Below are 8513 nucleotides of genomic sequence, written 5' to 3' on the forward strand. Positions count from 1 at the left end.
CCATAGAACCTTGTTCCTCTAGTGTGACTTGAGAATTTATTAAAAGTGGTTAAAAATACAGTACATCCCACACCTACAGAATATCACCAAGGAGCCCCACCATATACTTGGTTCTGCAGCCTACATAATTTTTTAACATCTTCACATCCCTGAACTTGAGTTTAGGAGTAGGATACTCAACGCTTTGCTTCCAATGAGCTAATAACAAAAACAAAATAATTTTGTTTTCCTTTTGTTTCCATTGAGGAAATAACGAAGAACACAGGTAAAAATACAATCCCATTAGGAAGTCTATAAAAGAAACTATGAAATTGCATAGCTATTTTTATCTTCAGTGTACGTGGTTGGCAAGTGTTATGGTTAGCCTTGTCATCTTAATTTAGAATTAACCAAAAAAACATATCTCTGGGAAGGGCTGTGAAAGTATTTCCAGAAAGTATTTAGTGAATGTAGCATACCCTCCCCAGCAGTAGGTGACAATTCGTGCTGGTGCAGATATAAAGATGTCCCAGGACAAAGCAGCATGGCTTGTTGGTTTGTCTTCCCTCTTGTTGATGAGAGCAACTATTCTGTTGTTGTTGCAGTTGCTCCCACTGCCCTCCTTCACTGATATAAGAGCCAACCAAGTTTCTTCAACACTTCAATGTAGGTCAAAAACCAGTAACACTCTACAGACCCTCAGCTCTCAGTGCTGTATTGGTTTTGAGATCAAAATAGCCATTGTCTTCTCAGAATCTCTAGCACATAGATGATCATTGCTGAGCTAGCCATCCCTTGTGTAAACCAGTCTAATAAAATCTCTTTGATGCTATGTATTCATCCCTCTATTCTAGACACACCTGGACTAGAAGAGCAGGTGTAGCCCATTCTAAGAGTCAGATGGTTTCGAATCATTTCAGATTCCTTTGCTTTGAAAATTTTAATTCTTTTATTTTTTAATGGGATTTATTTATTTACTTTACACTACTACATGGTTTATAATTAGATATCCTTGTACATTCTTTTATTTATTGACTTGGACTTCTTTCACACATATTTAGATTTCATACTTATTTCTTGACTCCCTACTACTGCAATATTCTTCCTACCTGCCTAGCCATCCAGGTTTGTGCTCTCTGTCTCTCTCTTTCTCTGTCTCTCTATGTCTCTCTGTCTGTCTCTCTCTCTGTCTCTCTCCCTCCCTCCTTCTCTCCTTTTTTCAAAAATTTTTATGTAAACAAACAAACAAAAATAAACCAGATTAAATTATGAAAGCAACTAACCAAAAAAAAAAAAAACAAACAAACCCACAACAGCAAAACAAAACACAAAACAAACAAAAAACCACAAGCATGCACGCACACACACACACACACACACACACACACACACACAGACACACACACACACACACACACACACGAGTCCATTTTGTTGACCTGATTGATATACCCAGTGTCACTCCATTGAAGAACACCAATTTCCCCTGTCCTTCAGGTATCTCTTGTATGAATTATTTCTTTGTTAGTGTTCAGGATTTTGTGTCCATTGTTCTTTTGCCTCGCTGAGATTTTTTGTCTGCTTTAAAGTGTACAGTTTTGTGCATACTGTTACAGTCTCTGTCAATGCATACGTAGATTATCCCTCTGGATGATGTTCTTTTTTAGGAATCATTTGTATCCTCTGGTTCTTAGAATCTTTTTGCCCCTTTTTTGGGATAGATCCCTGAGCCTTGAAAGGTGTGTAACTTTAATTTTCTCAAATCTTATTTTTAATGTTGGTTGTTAAATGCTTTAAGCTCCCTTGTAGCCCACCATCTCATCTACCAGAGTAGAAAAGAAAGGATGCAGAGGATGTGGACCTGTTTAGAAAGGGTTTTTTAGAGCAACTCCCATCTGTGTTGTCTAGAAATCAGAAGTTCAGTTCACAGGTTAGCAGGCAATGGCAGCTTAATCCAAACTCACAAACACCACACATATACACCAGCACAGTGTACAGCATAGAGGATCCAAACACAGATACTCCAGTCAATAGAATCAGCTTAGCAATTTTAGCTTCATGTGAAAATTAAGAGGAAAGTACATGAAGTACCAGTATGTCCCCTCTTCCCTTGTATAGTTTTCACTGTTGTTTATATGTAGACTCAGTACCTACTTTATTACATATTTTGAGAGGCTTGATGAATATATATATATTCATATATAGCTATTCATATATATGCTATTACTGTATCTGAACAATCTCACTGTCCTAAAAATTCCCCATGTTCTTTGTTCATTCTCTCTTCCTCAAATCCCCAAGAATAACTAACTTTTACTATGTAAGATTTGCCTATCACAAGAGGTGTGTGTCTATGTGTGTGTGTGTGTGTGTGTGTGTGTGTGTGTGTGTGAGAGAGAGAGAGAGAGAGAGAGAGAGAGAGAGAGAGAGAGAGAGAGAGAGAGAGAGAGACAAAGACAGGGAGACAGAGAAATCTCTGAGTTGAAGCTCTTTATGCTATAAATGTGCTTTCAATGTTTTGACAGGACTTTTAATAAGTTGATAGTTCATCACTTTGTGCTGAAAACGTTCTATTGTTTGGATATAAAGTTCATCTGTATCAAGGTAATTATGTGGGTTTACTATTCTTTTAATATGAAAAATTATATTGATTAATTTTCAAATGTAGAATCAGAGAACCAGCCCTCTCCCTTTCTGAAAAAAATAATACATATATATATATATATACATATATATATATATATGTATATATATGTGTGTGTGTGATATGTGTGTGTGTATTTCTATATTTGAGTAAATAGCATTTTATTAATGATATTTAAGCCTATGTAAATGTAACATATAGATTTGTGTGTTTACATCCTTTTCCTGGTTATAACATTTGAGTGTGCTAGATTCATAGAATGGGATGACATTTTCCCTGTCTTCTATTTTTCCAGGAGATTAGGTGGGACATGTATAATTTCCTTCTTAAGTGTTTGGTATTATTCACAAGTAAATCATTTAGGCATCAAATTTTTATAACATTTTCATTTATAAATTTTATTTATCAAATAGATATAATCTATGTGAGGTAATCCTTTTGGAATTTTATCAGTTTAGTGTGTTTTATGCATTGGCAAACTTTCTATGAGGTGTCTCATTTCTAGACAAACTGTAACTCCAGACACTCTGTTGTTGTCTTTTTACTCCCCATCAGGTCTGGAGCGATATTCCATTGTTCCTAAGATTGTTGGTGTCTTTTTTTTATATTCACTCCAACTGTCTAGAAATATAGTGATTTTGTTGAAATTTCAAATAACCTTTTTTTTTATTTTGATAATACATTTTCCACATTTGCCTTGATATTTTTCAGTTTCAGTCTTAATTTTAGTTATTTACTTTTTTCAACCTAGGTGTTAATTTGTTTTCTTTCTATTTTTTTGATGTCTCCCTCTCTCTTTACTATAAGAAGTAAACACATTAATGGTTCAGAGGTTTAGACCATTGTCATCATGTCAGGAAGCATGGTCACACACAGACAGACCTGGTGCTGGAGAAGGAACCCTGTGTTCTACATAGGCATCAGGACAGAGAATGAGCCTCTAGGTCTGACTTAAGCTTTTGAAACCTCAAAATTCACCCCACCCCCTAGTGACACACTTCCTCCAACAAGACACTCTCTATGGACTTATGGGGGTAATTTTTTATTTAACCCCCTGCAGGAATTAAATCTATGGTTATACTGTAATCACCTCTTCAATGGGCTGAGACAAAATAATATTAATGCTAAGTCCTATCAGTTACAAGCTGCTATGTGGCTACTGAGGACTGAATCTAAGTTCTCTGAAAGAGTAGCAAGTACTCCAAATCACTGAAGTCTCTCTGCAGTCTCTTGTTCAAAGTATTTTTAACTGTCTTTATAATTTTTTCTTTCAGTCTGTGGTTTTATTCTTAGGGTTTCAGAATATGGCAAAAACCATTGAGCATGCTAAATTAGATGAGCCAAAATGGGATTTTTGATTGCTGGGCTTCAATACTTTGATAGTTGGATCTAGAGAATAAACCTTGGTGGCTAACTTTAGGTGTGTAATCTAATGTTTTGTTCTTTTCATTTTGTTGTTGTTATTGTTGTTTTGTTTTTAGCAAGGCAGAGGGAATAAGGAAGAAGGGTAAGGGGCTGCCAGAGCCATGTTTGCTAGCCTGGGATGGCTAGAGTCCTGCATTAAGAGCATTCCAGTCTAAATGTTAATGTAGACTGAAAAGGAGTTTACAAATACTCACCCTTGAGGAGGTACTGAAAACTGGTGGAGGGGTACTCAGTTTTCTTTAAGGCTGTAGTGACTGGTATATTAACCATTCTCCAGTGATAGCTCCATATCTAGATATCTAAGGGTTTATAGGAGCACCAGTAGGATTAAATGATTGAGAGAGAAAGAGGAGGGAGGGGGGAGGGAGGGAGGGAGGGAGAAAGGGGGGAGGGAGGGAGAATGAGAGGGAAAGAAAAAGAATATGGGGTCCTACTCTGTAGCTTTGATGAATTCTCTCTATATTCATTAAATCTCTTCAGCTGCAGCTTATACCTAGAGGGAGGCTTTCCTCTTATCTATTAAGCTATCTCTCATGAGTTGATGAGTATATGCTCACTTTACTGAGGATGATTGCTAATATTTTTCGTTTTCTTGCCGCATCCTAATTTGGAGAAAAGTCGACACTCTTTTGTCCCACCAAAATGAGGCGTTGGAGGTCAGTATCTTGGTTCACTTGTGTCCTACCTGTGCTGCAACTAAGTTACTCCCAGAATTCTCAGAGGACAGATATGTCAACATATTTTGTTATTAGTGTTATTAAATTTCACATTTCTTTAACTCTGAGAGGAAACATTATGTGTATTATTTAGTACTAAGAGTTTTGAGAGGGAAGTACAAAGGCAGCTGTTTCTGCTTTAATAAAAGTGATTATCTATTTCTACTTATCAATTTCATGTTACAATGTGAGCAAGGACTACATGAAGTTAAGGAGATAGTTTATTCTGGACTGGCTTTGACTCATAATGGCCCAACAACACAGATTTAGGTTACAACAAATTCTTTCCTCTAATGTAAGAGCTTTTTTGTGACGTTTTATAGGTTTATAGGACAAAGAAAGTAATAAGTCAAGACAAGTTTAAGACACATTTTTTGGGGCACACTAGAGAGGTATAACAAGATGGGGAATGCTTTTTGATAGTCCTCAGAACTCTTTGATGACATTATAGTTTTTAGGTTGGTGGAAGCTAGTTATCTACTACGTTAATAAAGTCCAAATAGTTTCTATCTGTTCATCACAGGTGTTAGTTTCTACAGAAGGGTGGTCAAGGGACTTAATGGTGTTCTGAGATGAGGCAATTAATTTCTTGCCTGCAACACTCCAACTTTTCTACATCAGTGTAATTTTAACCTGTCACTCAGTCCCTGCAGACAGCTTCTTTCAAGGAACTTCACTGATAGGTGGGAAAACAATTCTGGCTCTTCTTTGTAGAACTGTCTTAAGGGTATAAGATTAGCATCTTCAAGTTATCCAGCCTTATTGTAATATAATGGGGATTTGAGGGTTCTATGACTTAGATGCTGCCCTTTCAAGAACATTTCAGTCTGCAGTATTAAAAAAAATACAACTTGAACACACTCCTCTTGAATGCTGTGTAGCTCTGGTTCCCCAGGAAGGAGGCTGCACAGAGACCATGTCAGATACCTAATTCCTTGTAGTAGCTCTGTCACCCAAGGCACAAATGTAGGCCTGGATTGGGATCCTCAGCTTCTGGGCCAGTGGTGGGTGTTGAACTTGTAGAAAACAAGAATGAAGCAAGGCTAAGAGAGGGAGGTGGGTAAGAAAAGGGAAAGAGGACTTAAGAGGAGATGAATTAAGAGAAAGGAAGGAAGTTGTAAATAATTCTGATAAGAGAGCAAAAAAGAGAAAATACAAGCAGAAATGGATTTGGTTTTGCTCAAAACTATTTTGAAATTAAACATCCTCATCCACTTACAGACTCTTCAGGTCACCCCATCCCCTAATGATTTGATTTCTTCTCATTCAGATGGATGATCTTTTGGAAACTATTTCCTTGGCCATTTCAGGGACTAGAGCCTTCTTAGGCAAACTACTAATTTAAAAAGACAGGTTTTATCTTAGAAGACTTAGGTAAAGGAGGGCCAGACTCCTGAAAATGTTATCACAGTGAGTAAAGTCATCAGAGTGATATATTTTTTAAAAATATGCCTGGCCTGATGTTGGACTTGTAAATGTTGGGTTGTATGACAAGGACTACATGATACAATGTGATAAGGACCTAGCAAATGGGTGCTCAGTGTAAGCAATGTGTATTTAAAGTGAGAGAGTAAGGCACAACCTCAGAAGACAAGGACTACATATGCAACAGACACAGATGTAAAAAGAACATCATGTGATACTAGAAATGTGCAGGAGGTAGAAAATGCAGCAGGACAGTTCTCCCCCACTCCCAACATTCTCAAGGATGTGAGACAGGAGTCCCATGTTGACCATGTTGGTCATGACCATCTGAAAGGTGATGCTCTATGGTATATAGATTCAAACAAGTTTCATATCTGCAAATAGGCCATTTTAAAGCCTACGACACATGAGATTGAAAACACACAATTGGTTGTGTTTTTAATGTTCTTTCTATATTTCCATGTTGAAAAACAAGACCCCAGATAAGCAAAGTACACAGCTCTCCTTTTAGTACTTCTGTTCATTTAAGCTCAGGCTTAAATAAGATAAAGGAAATTTCAATTCTCAGGCAGGCTTAGGTAATTTTTCCATCTAGGTCTGAAGACTTCTTTGTAGATTGCTGCCTGTATGAAGGTTAGGGCAGGTGAAAGATTAGGCTAAAGCCTGTGATTGGGTAGTGAAAAAAGAAGGCGGGCTGAGAGTTTTAGAGAGGGGACTGAAAGAGACAGAGGAAACAAGAAGAAACCTGTAGGGGAGGAAGATGAACCAAGTGGCTTGAACAAGTCACAGCGATGGACATAGGACAATAGAGTAATGCAGGAAACATTTGTCCCATCTACGTGGGCAGCTAGTGTTTATGTCAGTTGAGTTTTGAGTTCTCTGTGTGATCATTTTGGGGGGTGAAAATTCACTGTTATCAATCTAATAAATTATAAGCCTGTGGAGTTTGTGTGTGTGTGTGTGTGTGTGTGTGTGTGTATGTAATCATTTATTAAATATTTTTATTAATTTACAAACTATTGGTTTTGCTTAAAATAAAACCTAATAAAAACCTTCTGAAAGATACTCTGCATACATTATTTTAAGTGTTAGAAATTTTATTTCTCTTTTTATGAAACAAATTTATTTTAAAAAACAGAGATGCTTTCTGAGACCTGTTGGTGTGTGCCACGGAGCTTCTTCCAGTCTGCTCCGTCCTGACTCACTGCTGTTTGCTTCTGCTGAGGAACAAGTCAGTCAGGAAGCAACGCCATGGCATTTAAAGATACCGGAAAGAGGCCTGTGGAGCCTGAAGTGGCGATTCACCGAATTCGGATTACGCTCACCAGCGCAACATGAAGTCGCTGGAGAAGGTTTGTGCGGACTTGATCAGAGGCGCTAAGGAAAAGAATCTGAAAGTGAAAGGACCAGTGCGCATGCCTACAAAGACATTGAGGATCACTACCAGAAAAACACCTTGTGGTGAAGGCTCCAAGACATGGAATCGATTCCAGATGAGGATCCACAAGCGACTCATTGACTTACATAGTCCTTCTGAGATTTTTAAACAGATCACTTCCATCAGTACTGAGCCAGGAGTGGAGGTTGAAGTCACCATTGCAGATGCCTAAGTCAACTGTTTAAATAAATTGACTTAATTGTTTAAAAAAAAAAACAGAGATAAATGTATAGATTTTAAAAGATTTTTACCTAAACTATATAAATATATATTTTCAGTTCTTGATTTTTTTAAAGGTTTGATAGTGTGCATTGAAAACTGACTAGTTACAATGAGCATAAAGTACATATAAAACAAAATATAACATGGAAATTGTCAAAATTTCCTTGGTGTGTAAAGATTAAACATGATTTTTAAATACCAAGGATTGCCACAAGGCTGTATTCTTAGCTCTTGAATTATTAATGATTTAAGGTCTAGGTGTACCACACTCTGAGAGGGTGCTACACACTTTTTTTTTCTAAGAAGGACTGAGGCTTCCACATTTTTGCCTTCCTTCTTTTTGAGCTTCATGTGGTCTGTGAGTTGTTCTAGGGGCATTAAGAGCTTTCTGGGACTAGTATCCACTTATCAGTGAGTACATACCATGTCTGTTCTTTTGTGACTGAGTTACCTCACTCAGGATGATACTCTCTAGTTCAATCCGTTTGCCTAGGAATTTCGTAGTCATTGTTTCTAATAGCTGAGTAGTACTCCATTGTGAAAATGTACCACACTTTCAGTATCCATTCCTCTGTTGAAGGACATCTGGGTTCTTTCCACCTTCTGGCTATTATGAATAAGGCTGCTATGAACATGGTGGAGCATTTTTGAGGTATATGCTCAT

General features: G+C 37.3%; 1 pseudogene across 1 annotated transcript; it reads left to right on the forward strand.

Moving 5' to 3' along the window:
- The first annotated feature begins 7440 nt into the window (after window positions 1–7440).
- On the forward strand, window positions 7441–7812 carry LOC308431346 (small ribosomal subunit protein uS10-like; annotated as a pseudogene). Its single transcript has one exon. The product of its transcript is annotated as a small ribosomal subunit protein uS10-like (transcript).
- Window positions 7813–8513: the final 701 nt, after the last annotated feature.

This window comes from Micromys minutus, assembly GCF_963924665.1.
Source record: "Micromys minutus genome assembly, chromosome: 16".
Taxonomy (NCBI): Eukaryota; Metazoa; Chordata; class Mammalia; order Rodentia; family Muridae; genus Micromys; species Micromys minutus.